Genomic DNA, 18,634 nt, shown 5'->3' with positions numbered 1-18,634 from the left:
AATCAGATGGGCCCTGAAATCTGCCAATCTCTCACTAACACAGAATCCTCTGATCCTCTTGAGCATTTTCCTGCTTCAGAACAACTTATTACTCAAAGCTTTTTAAAAGATTTCATGCTTTCTTTCAGAAGTGCTATTCATGCTGATATAAAAATGATAACAAATCTGTTTTTATAAATGAATACTGAATCAGATGAAAGAATCACAAGAGCAGAGAATAAGCTAGCTGAAATTACTACAGCACATAATGAATTACTAGAGGCACATGAGGAGCTGACTGAAGAGGTGAAGTGGTTAAAGGGAAAAATGGCAGAATCAGAGGATAGAAATAGGCGTAATAATGTCAAGATTAGAGGCATACCTGAATCTATCCCAAACGAAGGCCTAATGTGCCATATTAAAGGACTTCTTAAAGCGACACTTCCTAATCTTACAGACAATGAACTTGTCATTGACAGAGCCCACAGCTTACCCAAACCGGGCTTTCTGCCAGAAAAAATACCAAGAGATGTTATAATAAGGATACATTTTTTCCATGTTAAGGAGGCCTTCCTTGCAGCCACTCGCAGAGGACAGAAGCTTCCAGCACCTTTCCAGGACCTTACACTATTTACTGACCTTTCTCAAACTACTCTACAGGCCAGACAAGATTTTAGTGCAGTGACGGCTTCCCTACGGAATGCACAGATCCCATACAGGTGGGGCTTCCCCACAAAGTTACTGATCCACAGGCAAGGAACACTACATGTTTTGAAAACGGCTAAAGAAGGACTTGAGCTCCTCCATCAATGGAAGATCAAAATCACTGAGCCTAGGATTGTCAAACCTCCTAGATCCTCCTCAAGATCCCAACAGATGGATTGGTCTGAAGAAGCAGCATCCAAGGACAACAACACTCTGATATAATCAGCTACCCAGTCCCATTTAGAGGGTATACTTGATATGGTGCTACTCACCACAAACTTTCCCCCATGAGGTTCATTCCCTCTGAGTACCTCTCTGAGGTTAATGGGCCCCTTCTTCTTGTCCACTGCTGTGGTCTATGGCCTATTTTGGCCCATTGGTTCATTATAATATTTTGTGTTTTTGGGTCTATCCTGACCTATTTGTTCTTTTTGTTTCACTTTACATATACTTTGAATACTAGACATGTCATTGTCTGGCGGTTGTTTCTATTTTTAACCTCTTTTCCTTCCTACAGGTTTGTCGAGACTCAATGGTATAAGACTTTAATACTCATTATACTCATTATTTTATGTATCAAAATGTGCATCTTTAGGTTTAAAGATTACTGGTACCCAAAACTATTCTATAATATTAAATAGCTTGAAATTGCTAACACTCAATGTAAGGGGAGTCAATTCACATAGGAAACGCTACCTGCTACACAAATTAATAAAAGATGAAAAAGCAGACATAATCTGCTTACAAGAAACACACCTTAACAAAGAAGGAGCCACTAAATTTAAAATACATTCATTCTCAACTATTCATCACTCAACCCTGGATACTAAGAAAAAATAGGGTGTATGTATTTCAGTAAAAGATAATCTTGGTTTTGAGATTATCTCAGTTCACAATAGTGACAATGGAAGATTTGTGGCAATCACGGGCAAGATAGATTCCCAGGTATACACAATAGCAAACTTATATGCTCCCGTCAAGCACCAAATTTTATTTTTAAACAAATATTTGAAAAAAATTTCTAATATTTCTCAGGGCCACCTTCTAATTGCTGGAGACCTTAACGCAGTTGCTGACCCATCCTTAGATTGCTCTGCAATGAGGAAAACTACCCCAGCTAGCATACAGAATAATCTAATAAACTATACGACTCTTGGAGATGTTTCCATCCGGGTGAAAGAGATTATACTTTTTATTCCCCAGTACACCAATCTTTCACTAGAATTGATTACATATTAGTAGATAAATTCTCCCTCCCTCTAATCTCTACAATTAATATAGGAACAAGAGTATGGTCTGATCATGCTCCAATGACAGTAGAAATTACTCTTAACAACCCCTCCACAGGTATGAGAACTTGGAGAATGAACAATTTTATCTTGAACTCTAAACACATTTCCCCCTACATTAAAAATTACCTTGAAGAATTCTTTGTTACTAATGACAATAAAGAAGTGAGCAATACCACTTTATGGAGTTCCCACAAGGCCTTCATGCGAGGGATTTTTATAAAATATGGAGCTATACTTAAAAAGAAACAAAAAATACAAACTGAGGAATTACTAAAACAAATCAAAAATCTGGAACACTCAATATACAATAATAAAAACTCTAATCTAATCCCACAGCTAGAATCACTACGGCAAGAGCTCAAAAACTTATTGGAACATCAATATGAGAGTTGGCAAACAGACTTCAAAATAAGATCATACACAGATAGAAATAAAGCAGGAAAGTCTATGGCTCTCAAAATTAAAGGTCGCAGGATCAAACAAAGAATTCTCAAATTAAAACATCCAACTACTGATTTAATTTCACACCACCCGAATGATATTGCAAATTCTTTTGCAAAGTACTATGAGAAACTATATAACTTGAATCAAGACCCCAATACTATACAACCCTCCCAACAAGACATAGATAGGTACTTAGATAGTGTTGCCCTTCCCCATTTATCAGAGATTGAACAGAAACAACTCAATAACAGTTTTCAAAAAGAAGAAGTTGAAGCAGCCATTAAATCTCTAAAAAATGATAAGGCTCCCGGCATTGACGGATTTATCAATAATTATTATAAAAAATATTCCAATATCTTGATCCCTCCTCTCACAAACATGTTTAACGAGGTCATTATGACAGGTACATTCCCCAAAGAATCACTAGTCTCTATATTAACCACTATCCCAAAAGAGGGGAAAGATCAAACTGAACCAAACAATTATAGACCGATTTCTCTTTTAAATACTGACCTTAAAATATATGCCAAAGTAATTGCCAATCGTCTTATGCCTTTTATTCCACAACTGATACACTCCAACCAAGCAGGCTTTGTTAAGGGCAGAACGACCAGTGACAATACTCGCAAGGTCTTGTCGCTCATGCATAGAGTGGAGGCCTGTCGGACGCCTTCTCTGCTTATCTCTTTGGATGCTGAGAAGGCGTTCGACAGGGTCCATTGGGGTTATATGTCTAGTGTTTTAACCAAATTTGGTTGTGTGGGGCCTATACATAGAGCCATTCTTGCATTATACTCCCATCCATCAGCTATCGTATCTGCTTCAGGTTCATTATCATCTCCTTTTAACATAACTAACGGAACCCGCCAAGGGTGCCCTCTATCCCCACTCATATTCATTTTAACACTAGAGCCAATGGCACAAAAAATCAGAAACAACTCTCATATAGTTGGTATCAAATGTGATAGCTCTGAAGAAAAATTAGATATGTTTGCAGATGATATATTGCTCCACTTACAAAACCCAACCACTTCTCTTAAACATGTTGTAAAAGAATTACAAGAATTCTCAAAAGTTTCATTTTACAAACTTAATGAAAAAAAAAACTATAATCCTCCCATATAATATTTCAGAGACAGTACTGAATACACTGAAATCCAATAGTTCATTCTCCTGGTCCTCCACTTCATTAAAATTTCTGGGCATTTACCTTACAGCCCATACTTCCCAATTATATAAAACAAACTACACCCCTTGGATAGCAAATCTTAAGACAAAATTGGAAGCACTGGGAAAATTTGAGTTCTCATGGCTGGGAAGATCTGCAGCATTTAAAATGTTTATACTCCCCCCAACTATTATACCTCTTTCGAAATTTACCCATTAAAGTACCAAAAGTGTTCTTTCTCTCACTCCAAAAGATGACCAATACATTTATTTTAGCCAATAAAAAACCCAGATTCTCTAACAATATATTAACAATGCACTCGTCTGAATTGGGTTTAGGAGTACCTGATCTGGAACTATATTATAAGGCCACTGTACTGGATCAGACGAGACCAATTTGGACAAACAAATTATCTAAACCCTGGATGGAAACTGAACAAAATCATCTCACAACCCGCTCATACAAAACCCAACTAGAGTCCCATTTGATATGGCAAACTAAACATAACATAAGTAACCCCACAATAACAAACTCTTTAAAAATATGGAAAGAAATGGTTAAAACTTGCTCTACGGATCCCTTGTCTAAACAATTGCCAATACCATTGATTAGTTTAACCACAACAATCAGCAACCTTTCACTTAGCAATTGGGTGTTGAAAGGCCTTGATTCTTTGGAAAAGCTATACAATGGTACCCAATTTAAATCCTTTGAAGCATTAGTCAATGAGTTCCATATACCCAGATCAGATATATTCAAATATCATCAAATCATACACTTCCTTAAAAGACATTCTCCTAATCCAATTTCTTTCCCTCCACACATCTCAAAATTACTACAACCCCACAATGCTCTCCAGAAAGGGACATCTATTCGTTATAGAACACTCCTCTCAAATAGAACAGAAATACCCAAATGGCAACTGAAAAAGTGGCAATCAATGCTACAAATGGATCTCTCACAAGATGATTGGGAGCTAGCTGTTAAATATCTCAAATCTTCTTCACATTGCACCTCACACCATGAAAACCTACTGAAGATGTTCTGGCTCTGGTATTTAACACCTGACAAAGTTGCACAATTTGATCACCAGACCTCCCCTCTTTGTTGGAGGAATTGTGGTCAAGTTGGTTCAATTGAACACATTTTCTGGCACTGTCCACTGATTAGACCCCTTTGGGAATCAATAGAACTTTTACTAAAGAAACTACCTATGAGTTTATCATATATTCCACCTCATATGGGTTTACTCCATATCAAAGTTTGTGACCTACCTCCGAAGGAAAGATTTCTGATCAGCCATGTTATAATAGCCATCAGGATGTCAATTACTGATAATTGGAAATCACAGACTGTACTGAACATTGAAGAAATACTCAAAATTGTTGAATTCCAGCTAATTGCTGAAAAATCCTGGGCTTTGAGATATGGTTCACTAGAAAAGTTCCTTTGGAGGTCTGATCGGTGGCCATTATTGTTTCCTAATTCCAAACTATCTGAACATTGAAAGTATCACAACCAAGACATACAAAATGACTACAATGAAACATACAAATATCCCTTCATTGAGTCCCTACTGTCCTGTCCTCTCTTATATAAGATGCACTATTTATAACAACAAATTTAAAAACAACGTAAAATAAGTACATACCAGTTATACTCGACTACAAAGCCCCTGTTGGGCAATGCCAATTTCCTACCCCACCTTTTTCCCTGTTATCCCTGTTCTTAAATTTAATTAGTAGTTATCAGACTCATATGTTTATAGATTTGGGTTCTTTCAAGAATCCCCTAAGTTATCTATACATAATAAACATGCCAAGAAGTAAACTACTGAATAGCTCTACATATATAGCTTTATAGTTTTTTTTTTCAGTGAGTTAGTTCTATACATCAGTATTGTATTTTGGATGCGAATGCTGGGTACTTAGCAGGGCGTTCCCCAGTATCCCAGCAGGTCCTGCTCCACACTCAACAATAACAATTGAACCAACTAACTCTGATCCTTATGTTAAAATACAACAGCTATTGGGTATTTACTTAACAAATATGTACAATTGCAACTGATTATATCAATATTAATGAGAAGATGTAATATTTCTGTAATATTTCTGTTATTATTCTTGTAGACCTATTGTTACATAGACCTGTCTAAATCTGTCATAAATGTAATAATTTATGATATATGCTGATGATGCCTTATGTTGGCAATGTTATTTTTTGTTGAAAAATCCAATAAAAATTACCTTGACTACTCCCACATGACAAATAAAGCAAGCTTTGCATGGAGAGTTTTAGTTACATAAAATGAAGCGCTCCGTGATAAATCTCTGTCTAGAAGTTTAAAAGCAGCGTATGGAATTTTGATGTCAGATGCTGATTATGTGCAAGATTCAATCAGAGTTCTAACAAAATCCCTTCCCTCTCTTGCCTCTTTCATGAAGGTCATTGAAATTCCACAAACAGCATTCCTCTCCAGCAGCAGAAGAAGCTTGGGAAGTGCCTGAACAGTTGGCGGGGTCATCTGGTGCGCCTCCATTGTCTCTGCTGACGCACTCCCCTCGCTGGATACAAGGGACATTTCACGGCTTGTCTTCACAAGAAACAAGTTCATATCTTATATTCCCTGTTTTTTACAACCCCAGAAAGTGCAGATACATAAATATATTGCACATCGCTGCTCGTTTAACGAGGGTGGTCTTAATGACACAATACATTTAGCAGGTATAAATAAACCTGTGATTAGCAAGCACACTTCAATAGACACGAACACTGAGAATGTTTAATGGGGTGAATCTGTGCAGATTTAAAGAACTTCTCTAGACTTACCAAAGAGAATACTGAATTGAAGGACAACTATCGTGAAAAATAGTACAATTTAAAATACATACACAGGTACAGACTAACCAGCAAGCTCATAGTGAACCAGAACTCATTGGAGTTGGACATAAATGTACATTTCCTTCAGATTAAAATGCACTTAAAATTACTTTTTTCTTATGTCACTGTCACTTACAGTAGGTAGTGAAAATCTGACAGATCTGTCAAGTCTTAGAACAGTCCATGTCCTCATGGGGCATTCTTAGGTATTTCTTTATTTACAAAAGCATTTACTGAGCTGTATTTAGTCAAACGAACAAAATAGTGTGCAAATGAGTAGGCAGACTGGCTGTCATCTTTGGATAGATCTTTTACATGGAGTGCTTTTGCAAAGACTAAAGATAATACTGAGAGTCCCACATAAGGAAATGGACTAGTCTAGTCCAATATCTGTCAGATCTAACAGCACTTTCAACCTACTATAAGTGACACATTGGAAAAAGTAATGTATACTGCATTTTACTCGGGGGGAAATGTACAATTTACATGTATGCATTTTACATTTTACTATTTTCATGATAGTGATCCTAAAATTAAACAAACTTTCTAAATATTGTTATGAACATTTTATATTATGTGTGGCTAATGCTGATAGACAACACTGCATGCGATATAAATTAAGTAAAGGAAATGTTAGTTTTGTTATGCATTTATATTGTGCTAACATTTTGTGCAGTGTTTTAGGGCTGGTTCAGATGGACGCTTGTGGAGCGTGCCAGCGTTCGGGGCTTGGCATTAAACGCTCCCATTCAAGTGAATGGGAGCGTTTGTACCAAGCTTTCACGCAAGTTTACACGAACGCGGCATTCGCGTCCCGATTTTCACTGGCGTTCAAGGAGCCCCTGGAAGCTACATGTTGCTTCCAGGGGCGGTTAACCGCGACGGGTAATGTCCCCCAGGGGAAGAAAAAACGCGACCGCATCCGAACGCAACGCGAACGCTGCTGAAAGCCCGAACGCATTGCCACCGCGACGCCAATGAACGCGACTCCTCCAAACGTCCGTCTGAACCAGCCCTTACATAGCAATAAACAAGTCATCAACTGTCCCTCTGAGAGGCTCACAATCCAGTGTCTACCATACCATGTCTGTAACCACAAAGCTATTTGTGTAGGAACATTTTTCTCTATGGGAAATTTCAAACATTAGAGAGCATAGAGAAGGGTTGGGGGGGGAGAGAGAAAGTGAGCACAAGGTGGCAGAGTGCACAAAGGGCTCAATTTACTAAGGATTACAGCATTTGGTAATGCAGAAAACAGCTAATTGTACTGAACATCTTTTAAAAAGTATAATTACAGACTAGTGAGGTAAATTACCAACTTGTGTGGTAAATACCTCAGTCAATGTTAATTCACAAAAGATTAGAGCATTTGGTAAAAGGAGCCAGCCAATAGGAGGAGCCACCCTGTCTAACTGCTCACCCCATTGGAACCAATGTGCTGCCAGGTGGGACATCAAAAAATAAACTGTACACAAGGTGCAGGAGCAGGGCACATTCATAGAGGTGAACAGGGAAAGACGGATACAGAGAATAAGAGGGACTAGACGATGCATGCAGATCTAAATGGACACTGAGGACACCTTTTACTCTAGTAGGACAGAAGTAGCAACTTGGGCTCATGTTTTAGGCCTTGTACCAGAAGAATCATCACAACTGTGGCCAGAAGTGGGAGAACATCACTGTAGCAAACACAGCATGCTGCCGAGAACTAATCAACAGCTGGTTAGACTTTTTACCAAACAGGTCTTAGTGAACAGAAGTCATGTTTTTCGGTAAATTACCAAAACTATTATTGCATGTGTGAAAATCCTAGTGAATTAGGGGAAAAAAGTCTAAGGCCTGGGACCCACTAGCAGTGCTTTCCTAAGCGCATGAGATTTGAAAAGCTCTTGCTAATATAATGCTGTGTATGAGGGATGTAATTTGACAAAAAAAAAAAAAAAAACACCTGAGGCATTACATTAGCAAGAGCTTTACATATCACAGGCGCATAGAAAAGCGATGCCAGCAGGCCACAGGCCTAAAATACTGAATGTGGTATTTTACTGACCTATTATATATTACCGAACAGGTTTTAGTGAATTGAGCCATTGTTCCAGTTCACTTAAAGAGACACTGAAGCGAAAAAAAAATGATGATATTATGATTTGTATGTGTAGCACAGCTAAGAAATAAAACATTAAGATCAGATACATCAGTGTAATTGTTTCCAGTACAGGAAGAGTTGAGAAACTCCAGTTGTTATCTCTATGCAAACAAGCCATTAAGCTCTCCGACTAAGTTAGTCATGGAGAGGGCTGTTATCTGACTTTTATTATCTCAACTGTTCCTGGACTATTTACTTTTCCTCTGCTAGAGGAGAGGTCATTACTTCACAGACTGCTCTGAAAGACTCATTTTGAATGCTGAGTGTTGTGTGCACATATTATAGAGTGATGCAATGTTAGAAAAAAACACTATATACCTGAAAATAAAAGTATGAGAATATTTTCTTTGCTGCTAATCTTCTAGTAATTATTCATAGTACACAACCAATTCACTATATCATATATTTTTTTTTCGCTTCAGTGTCTCTTTAAAGAGAAACTCCAACCAAGAATTAAACTTTATCCCATCAGTAGTTGATAACCCCTTTTACATGAGAAATCTATTCCTTTTCACAAACAGACCATCAGGGGGCGCTGTATGGCTAATATTGTGGTGAAACCCCTCCCACAAAGAAATTCTGAGTACGTACTCTTGGCAGTTTCCTGTCTGTGAACCCTGTTGCATTGTGGGAAATAGCTGTTTCCAACTGCCAAAACAGCAAGCAGCAGCTAGCCAGCAGTAAAATGTCACCATGTGATGTCAGAACATAAATCAGGGATTTAAAATATTTTACAATGGGCAAACACTGACTAAATCATTTATACATAAATATTGTAAAAATGAAGCACTTTTTTTATTACATTATTTCACTGGAGTTCCTCTTTAAATGATGTTGGTATCTAAATGTATGATGATACTTATTTAATTCTAAAATTAAGGTACATTTTTTCTGCTTTCGGTATTTATTCTCCTTGGTCTAGAAAGAAAAGTTAATGGTAAATACCAGGGCCGGTTCTCTCATGAAGCAAGGTGAAACATTTGCATCAGGCGCAGAATTCTTGTACTGTGTGTACCTTCCTGAGGGGAATGGAGTGGCTGAGGGTGAGCAGTTTGTTTGTCACAGACTCACAGCCAGCCAGTGTGCTATTGTGTTGAGCTGCAGCATGTTATGTTAGAACAGTAAATTGTTGGGTGCGGTGCGATCATTCCAAATCGGGGGGGGGGGGTAAATCCTCACAAGTTTGCCTCAGGCAGCAAAAAGTCTAGAACCGGCCATGGTAAATACAGAGAAAAGGCTGTTAATAAGAGGGTTAATTGGTTATTTTGTTATTTTGTGGGTGTGGCTACAGGCTTCCTAATGTTTACTATAAGACCTTCCAAGACATCCTGGCACCGTATATGGTCAGACTTTTTAACAACCTGATGAACTGTTTAGATTGCCCGCAGTATTTTGGTCACTCCTTCATCAGTGCTATTCTGAAATCAGGTAAAGACGAGACGGCTTGCGGTAGTTATCGTCCCATAGCTCTCCTTAATACCGATTACAAGGTGTTTATGTAACGATTGTGGAACTTTCTCCGTGATCGGCGCACAACGCGTGGGCCGATACGGCGGAAATCCTCCTCAAGCGTATAATAGCAGGAACCCAGCAAAAGGTGCTACGCACCTGTAGAGGGAAATTCCTGTCGGCAGATGGCGCTGAGGAGTGCAGAGGAACCAATCCTCTGTACCTCCACAGATGCCAGACAGGAATTGTACGAAGCGCAGAACGCAATCGCAAGAGAAGCGAATGAGAACGAGTAAAGGGACAGGTTGTATGTGTGTGCGCCAATCTAGTCGCCACCCCGCGACAGCGCACACACAACAGCAGATAAGAAACAGAAACGCAACCGCAAGAAAGGCGGTTGCCAAAAGTGACACAAGGCAGATCAGAACAGAATACGAGGATAGCAAAGGCACAGCAAATCATACAATGAGGAGATACGGAAAATAACAAACGCTAACTGAACGCGAACACCGCACTCATTCGCAACAGTGCACGCGTTCATGCGCGGTCTCCACGTGATAAGCACAATAGAGACAAGGACGCCTAACTAACCATCGACAGACAAACATGAAACAGAGGACGCGAGCGCTTGCTTAACGGTTACCTCACCGAGCCTCCAGCAAGCGTTCGTAGCAGACAAGACAGACACACAAAAACAGGGACAAGCGAGAGATAGGATCCACAGCACTAGCGAAAGTGGCTAGCGCGATCCAGGAAGACAGAACAGAAGGATCCACAGTACTAGCGCAGGATGCTAGTGTGATCCAGGTACAGAGTAGCAGAACAGAAGGATCCACAGCACTAGCGCAGGATGCTAGTGCGATCCAGGTACAGAGTAGCAGAACAGAAGGATCCACAGCACTAGCGCTAGGCGAGTGCGATCCAGGCAGACAGAGTAGCAGAACAGAAGGATCCACAGCACTAGCGCAGGATGCTAGTGCGATCCAGGAAGGCAGAACAGAAGGATCCACAGCACTAGCGGAAAGTGGCTAGCGCGATCCAAGGAGACAGAACAGAAGGATCCACAGCGCTAGCGCAAGATGCTAGTGCGATCCAAGTGAGACAGATCAGAAGAGATAGCTGGTAGCAACCGCTGCACCAGCTATACTCCAAGAACAGAGATCAGAACGATTTCCTGTCGACCACCGCTGGGACAGGACAATCGCAACAGAACAAACAAAACAGATAAGCAATCCTAACTGCACTAGGGGAACCTGCCTAGCGCAGTTTCAGAAATTACTCTAAGCTGAACTTCAAACAAAGAGTAAGGCTGACACTCCTCCAGGAGTGTTTCACAGGAAGGAATCCTTATGACCAGCCAAGCATTGTGGGAAACATATAGTACTTATAGTACACGCCTCCAATTAATGTGGCCAGGCAATTTGCATGACAACGTATGCAAATTCCTCAGCAAACACAAGCTGCAAAACTGACAGAAGCTCTCCTTTCCAGAGTCCTGCAGCATGCAAACCTATACAATGGTCAAAAAGCTGCCTGCTTGCACAGGCAGCTGAGCAGATCATTACAGTTTACCAAAATTAGGCTCACTAGTATCCTTCCAGATTTAATCGATAAAGATCAAGTAGGTTTTACATACTTTCGACAAGTGGGGGATAATACTAGGCAAACAATTTCTCTCATTGATTCTTTGAACCATACTAAGACACTGGCCTTGCTGCTTAGTTTAGATGCAGAATAGGCCTTTGACAGGTTGAGTTGACCTTACATATTCTCCCTTCTGAAGCATTTGGGTTTTTCTGGTTCATTTGCAACAACTCTCTCCCTTTTATACTCAGCCCCTACAGCCCAAATCAAAACGCCCTCGGTTTCTTTTGTTCTCTTTCAAATAAAAAACTGGACTAGACAGGGCTGTCCTTTATCGCCCTTCCATTTGTCATATGCATTGAGCCACTAGCCTCAGCTATTCGGGAATCTACAGAAGTCATGGGGATTTGTGTGGGTTCTAAACAATTTAAATTATCATTATTTGCAGATGACATTTTACTTACTCTGACTAACCCTCTGACTACTCTTCCCTGTCTCCATAAGATTCTAGTCGAATTTGGTGCCCTCTCTGGATACAAAGTTAATGCCTCTAAAACAGAGGCACTCCCGATTAATATCCCTCTAGAATAGCCTGCATTATAAAAGCTTCTTTTCCATATCGCTGGTGCCCATCTTCAATTAAATATTTGGGTATACATCTTACATCTACCTACGACAGCCTCTATTCGGTTAATTATACCCCGTTGTTAGCAGAAGTGAGGCGTCCATTGAAAACATGGTCTCCCCTCAAATTATCCCTACTCGGTAGAATTTGTAGCATATCCATGTCTATACTACTGAAACTACTATATCTTTTCGAAACTCTACTGGTAAAAGTACCTTTTACGACTATAACTGCCCTGCAAAAAGACATCCTTAATCATATTTGGTTAAACAAATCCTCTAGGATCCCACGCTCGGTTATGCTGACCAGGAGAGAACACGGAGGTCTTGGCAATCCTGACATCACAAAATACTATTTAGCTGCCCACTTGAGGCATGTGATTTCTTGGACCCAATTGCAAGCATTTTCTAAATGGATGCAAATTGAAAAACTTTGGTTAGCCCCTGTTCATCCGTGTTCTCTCCTTTGGTCATCAAGACTCCCTGACATGGTCAACCCTCTCCTCCGTACTATGCATTTTACCAAGAATATTTAGCTTTACTGCTCATCAAAGTTCCCCCTTACTACTAACCCCTGGTCCTTAGTTAATGTAATTTTTAATTCATTGACCCCTAATAGCTCATCATCCTTAGTAGTTAAGGGTTGGTCAGATGGCAATATCTTTCAACTTAGGCATTTTCTAGATCCCATTTCAAAAACATTTTTTCTGCAGACCAGCTCTTCAAACGGGTCAACTTAACGCTTGCCCTACTCTTCAATTTTCATCAAATTAAACATTATGCTAAATCCTTAGGGAATTCAGACTTTACCTCCTCACCTACCCCGTTTGAAAGTCTATGCAATAATGGCCCGACGCAGGCACACTTAATTTCCTCTATTTAGAAAATTCTTTGTGCTTTTCCAGCAGACACTTTACCTTCCCACAGGTACATAGAATATTGGTCTCGGGCCCTCTCTATGGATATCACAGCTCCAATGTGGTCCAAGATCTGGCAGTCTATCGCAAAATCCACGCAATGCTCAGTCCACAAAGAAAACCATTATAAAATTCTTATGCTCTGGTCTGGTCTTATGCTCTATGCACAGGACTCCAGAGAAATTACACCGTTGGTTCCCAAATACCTTGCCAACTTGATGTTGTTGGGTTCGCTGATGCATATCTTCTGGGACTGTCCTCTAATTAAACCTTTTTGGGAGATTGTTTCATTACTCATTTCATAAGTTTTTGAAACCCATGTAGACCTGCATCCGCTTAACGCACTTCTAGGCCTTCCTGTTAAGAATTTCCCTCGTAAGCGGTGGAAACTTATGTTACGTATATTATCTGCAGCAAAGAGGCTAATTGCCCAATTTTGGAAATCCACAACGATTCCTAGTAAAACAATATTAATAGATAAAATTAATGATGTTAGGCGATTGGAAGATCTAACGGCCAGAAGCCATGATAATATCGAGGCACATGGGGAGCTGTGGGGTCCATGGGAGGACTGGGATATGACATTGTGGCTCCAGTCACGTAATCGTAAGCCCCCATAATTTTCTGTTTATGGAATACCTTTTGATCAGCTTGGACGGTTTGGGATGTGTTCACTATGATATTTTAGTATCTGTTGGCTTGTGCTAGTAATCTAACTATTTGGTCGGTTTGTGTTGTTTGTTTTTGTCTGTTTCTTCTTAATAGGGAAGTCCTGCCATATTACGCGTCTTATTTCATGTTCGTCATCATACATGGATTAGCGAGCCTATTGGATCTACACTACAGGGTGAACTATGCCACTATGGCTTGAGAACCTGTCCCCTGTATAACTTGCGCTCATTGTGAAGATAATTATTATTATTATTATTATTATTTAGTATTTATATAGCGCCAACATATTACGCAGCGCTGTACAGTGTATATATATATATATATATATATATATATATATATATCTTGTCACTAACTGTCCCTCAAAGGAGCTCACAATCTAATCCCTACCATTGCCATATGTCTATATTATGTAGTGAACGTACTGTAGTCTAGGGCCAATTTTAGGGGGAGCCAATTAACTTATCCGTATGTTTTTGGAATGTGGGAGGAAACCGGAGTGCCCGGAGGAAACCCATGCAGACACGGAGAGAACATACAAACTCTTTGCAGATAGTGCCCTGGCTGGGATTCGAACCAGGGACCCAGCGCTGCAAGGCGAGAGAGCTAACCACTACGCCACCGTGCTGCCCTGCCATCCTGCTCGCTATTCTAATAGTATCTATGTTTTATATAATTCGCTACTGTATTTGTCTTTTTTTATTTCAATGAAAAAATGATTGATAAAAAAGTGGGTGTGGCTAGACAGTATTTTCATTATAATAGCCCCTAAGTTTAGCTCCAATTCTTTTGATAGTCCTGTTACATTTCCCATGCCAGGTGTTTCTCTTTCTGCACTCCTATTATAGACTAATAATAATAAAAGAAAAGTTAATGGTAAATACAGAGAAGAAGATGTTAATAAGGGGGTTAATAGATTATTTTGTTGTTAGAAGGCAAGAGCTTAAAAGTGGGTGTGGCTAGACAGTATTTTCATTGCTCTTAAATTAATCTCCCATTATTTTTATACACCTGTTACATGTCCCATGCCATGTGTCTCCCTTTCTGTACTCTCTATATAATGTTAGCCCATATAATTGTCCCACTGTAGTGAACCCTTATACGGTGAACTCAAAATATCAGCGATAGGATAAAGCAGTGTAATGTCACCAACAGGAGGGTAGTGTACTCGTAACGGCATCCAGCCCTTCCATTCTCAAAGAATTTGCCTACTGCACTGAATGAAGCCGGTATTATTTCAATTATTGATACTGTGCTACCACCACATCTCGGAGCTTCATTCTCTCCCGGTCAACCACCAACTGGGGAGAGCGAGAGCGAGCAGAACTGTGACTGATCTCTATGAGGTTCTCCATTCCATGAGTACCTTAGCCACATCCAGCACAGTAGAACCATTCTGAAGAACTAAAAGTCCAAGTAAGCCCCATTATTTGAATCACAAGACTGTCACAGTTGCAGTTTACAATCCACATTCTGCCATTTAAGCTGAAAATAAGAAGCATAAGTAATGATCATTTGAGCTTTCCTGCAGTAAAAGTCAGTATTTGTCTTCTCCCTGACAGATAATAGCCTTTCAGCTTCAATTTACTTTTCAGGAAACCGGGCTGAATTCGATAACCTGTTCCACATGCTCAGCTCAAGTTTTTCACTCTTGCTGTACTGGAAAACAAAGGGACTTCAGATAATTTCCTAGCAGGACTAGTACTATACGTGTATATGTTTATTTCATCATGTTACAAGTCACTTCAGGTACGCTTTAAAGACTTGTCTAGCCAGATCCTTTAACAAGCTTGGAGGATAATTGTACACTAGCTGGACTTTTTTTTTCTTTAACCAGCAGAGCTAGTAGACATAAGAAGATGAAGAAACAAAAAAGGAAAAATTGAATCCCACATATAAATAAGAAAACAAGCTGGATTCTCAGCTGTGAAGGACCTGAATAGCCACCTTCATTGAGTATCACCTAGTGTGAGTGTACATGGCTTGAGGATCATAAAGAGTAAAAGGGGAGGGGGGAAGCATTGAAAATAAAGCAAGAAAAGTAATATCAAAATTAATGTAATCAGGACTAACATATTTTGAGTGCTTGCTTTATTAGAGTGGGCTGAAAAGTTATTTTATGGCTAAAGTAAGGAAAAAAATGAGGCACCATGGCCTCTATTCAATTCACTTTTCTCCAGTTTTCTATCAGGCTAGGAGCTTGATTCACATGTGTTAGCACGCCAGTGAAAAGCCACTTAGCACATGCAAACTGGCTTTGCACGTGCTAATATGCGCGTAAAGTTTCAGTTTTGTGCGCAATGCTTCACGAGCAAAATCAGCTGCTTCGCGTGCTAAGTAGCATAATAAGCATACGTTGTACTCAAAGCGGCTGATTTTGCACGCAAAGCGGTGCACGCAAAACTTTACGCTAGCAAACTTTTATGTGCACTAAAATAGCACGCGAACAGTAACAGCTTTGCCGTGCAAACTACTTAGCACCCTAGTTTGCACATGCAAAGCTTTTAGGCGTGCTAACTGTGTTACCACCCTTTAGTGAATTAAGGCCTAGGTTTTCACACCATAGTAATAAAATACCTTTTAGCCACCCAGAAAGCAAGAAAATACTCAAACTATGTTTTGTATTACTTCTTTACCTACTTTTTAGTACTTTTTCAGTTATCGGGTGCTGAACATTTATTTTGTAGAGAAGATGAAAAATTATTTTCTAGGAAAAAACTCAGAAGATTGACTGAATAGGGGGTCTATAACTTATTAAGAAAAAGTTTAAAGTATCATGCCAAATATCTCTAGTCAGAAGTCATATGTAAATCGAAAGTCTGTAGTTCTGAGATTTGCATATGACAGCCAGAGGTTTTCATGGTGGCTACAGGAGGTAAGTATAGGTCTCAGCACACATTTTAGTTCTGCTGTAACAGAGCCTGTTTTACTCAATAGAATACAGATTTAGGTGTGACTGTTCCTATAAAAACACACCCTGCAGTATTATCTAATCTCATTTCAAGCATGTCACTTCAAAGTGTCAAACACTGCCTTGCGGCAATTTGTGTATGCTGAGTTTATAAGATAATAGCCAACAACAAAATGCTAATTATATGTTATACGGACCTATATTACTCTGTAACGATAAACGATTGAAGGTTAATGAAGCTGCACTTTGTAGATGGAGCTTAACTCAAGTAAGACTTTAAATCCTGTTTTTCTTTTGAAATGAAAGGGCACAAGCTGTAAGATAGCATAACAAAGGTGCATGAGCTTAGGGTACATGTAAACAAAACACTGGAGGTGCTTTTCTGAAGAAGAAGTGGGATTTAGAGCTGTGATGCTATGACCAAGTCAGATATGCAGCCACCCAATGTCAAGAGAAGCTTATGAATTTTTAAAGAACACTATATATGAAGCTGGAAATACATGTGGAGGGGGGGGGGTGCATAATGCATTCAGCAGAACACATAGGCCTCAATTCACGGAGTTTTATCAAACACTTTATCAAACGTTTGATAAACGTTTGATAAATTACCTCATGGGTAAAATCTAATTTTGAATTCACTAAGGTGTTATATATTTATCGAATGTTTTACCGATAAAACGTTCAACAAATATATAACACCTTAGTGAGATTTTACCCATGAGGTAAATTATCAAACGTTTGATAAAGTGTTTGATAAACGTTTGATAATGCTCCGTGAATTGAGGCCAGAATGTATACAGCAGAACACACTAGCACCCAATAGAAAGAAACAGAATAAAAGGAAAGTAAGAACTTTATGCGTCCAAATACTACCTTGCGTTATTACCTCTGTCTACCTCACTCAGTCCCACAGTCCCAACTTCATATGATATGAACTCACATGCAGGATGTGCTCACAGATCAGGTGTTTCTGACATTATTGCCAGATCTGACAAGATTAGTTGTATGCTTGTTTCTCGTGTTATTCAAACACTACTGCAGCCAAAACATCTGCAAAGGGTCCCTGAGCCTTTAAATAGTCTCTCAGTTTGGATCAGAATTACTGATATAAATGAACTTTTGCATGACATTCACATTTTTTGAGTTTCATCTGTACTTCTCGCTTTAGTTGTCCTTTAATGAGAAGGAGCCAGGAGGAGATCTTACAAAAGTAAAAGATGCTGAGAGACAATATTCCTTATACGGCACTACGACCTGCCCTGCAAGTGATATACTGTGGAGACCCAATCACCGGAGGAAGCATTTGGCTAGGAGGCCACGAGCAGCTCTTGCCAATCACCGGCAGACACTGTACTAATGCAGCCCTATGGGGCTAGATCCACAGCAGCAATTGCAAAAGCACTGCCTATACAATGCAATAAGGGCCAAATCTCGATCACGCTGGGAAGCGTGGAGAAAACCACAGTACTTCCACAATTTGGAAATTGCGAGTGATTTATGAATCGCTCTAGTGGGTCCCAGGCCACAAAAAAATGTCACAGTTGCAGACCCCTCCCGCTGCAAGAAGTCAGGATTAGCCAGTGCTCGCCTCTTCCGGATCGCCTTCCTGGATATCACAATGTTTGACTCTGCACCTGAAAAAACTAAGCTGCACGCTTATGGATTGAATGCAAAACCTTATATTATAGAGGCCACTACATGTTACAGTCAGACGACTTTCATCAGGTATACACCAGATGAAGGTGGTTACACCTGATGAAGGTCATCAGACTGTAACATGTAGTGGGCTCTGTCAATACAAGCTTTTGCATTAAAGCCATCAGTGTGCAGCCTCGTTTTTTCAAGTCCATACTTAACAAGATA

The 18,634-nt window shown here is 39.7% G+C and overlaps 1 protein-coding gene and 1 long non-coding RNA gene across 4 annotated transcripts in view; one reads left to right on the top strand and one right to left on the bottom strand.

Moving 5' to 3' along the window:
- LOC137521144 (glyoxal reductase-like) overlaps nt 1-18,634 on the bottom strand; it is a 219,118-nt gene that overhangs the window by 103,560 nt on the left and 96,924 nt on the right. The window lies entirely within an intron of this gene.
- LOC137521145 (uncharacterized) overlaps nt 1-18,634 on the top strand; it is a 38,694-nt gene that overhangs the window by 7,454 nt on the left and 12,606 nt on the right. The window contains exon 3 of one of the 2 annotated variants that reach the window (XR_011022059.1): nt 6,033-6,235. The exons of the other annotated variant lie outside the window; for it this stretch is intronic. This is a non-coding gene — a long non-coding RNA (uncharacterized lncRNA). Of the gene's footprint in view, nt 1-6,032; nt 6,236-18,634 lie in introns of those variants that run through there. 2 annotated transcript variants of the gene reach the window in all.

The sequence above is a fragment of the Hyperolius riggenbachi genome, chromosome 6, assembly GCF_040937935.1.
Source record: "Hyperolius riggenbachi isolate aHypRig1 chromosome 6, aHypRig1.pri, whole genome shotgun sequence".
In the NCBI taxonomy this organism is placed as follows: domain Eukaryota; kingdom Metazoa; phylum Chordata; class Amphibia; order Anura; family Hyperoliidae; genus Hyperolius; species Hyperolius riggenbachi.
The sequence above is the reverse complement of the archived record's forward strand: the minus strand, read 5'-3'. Positions and strand labels throughout refer to the sequence as shown.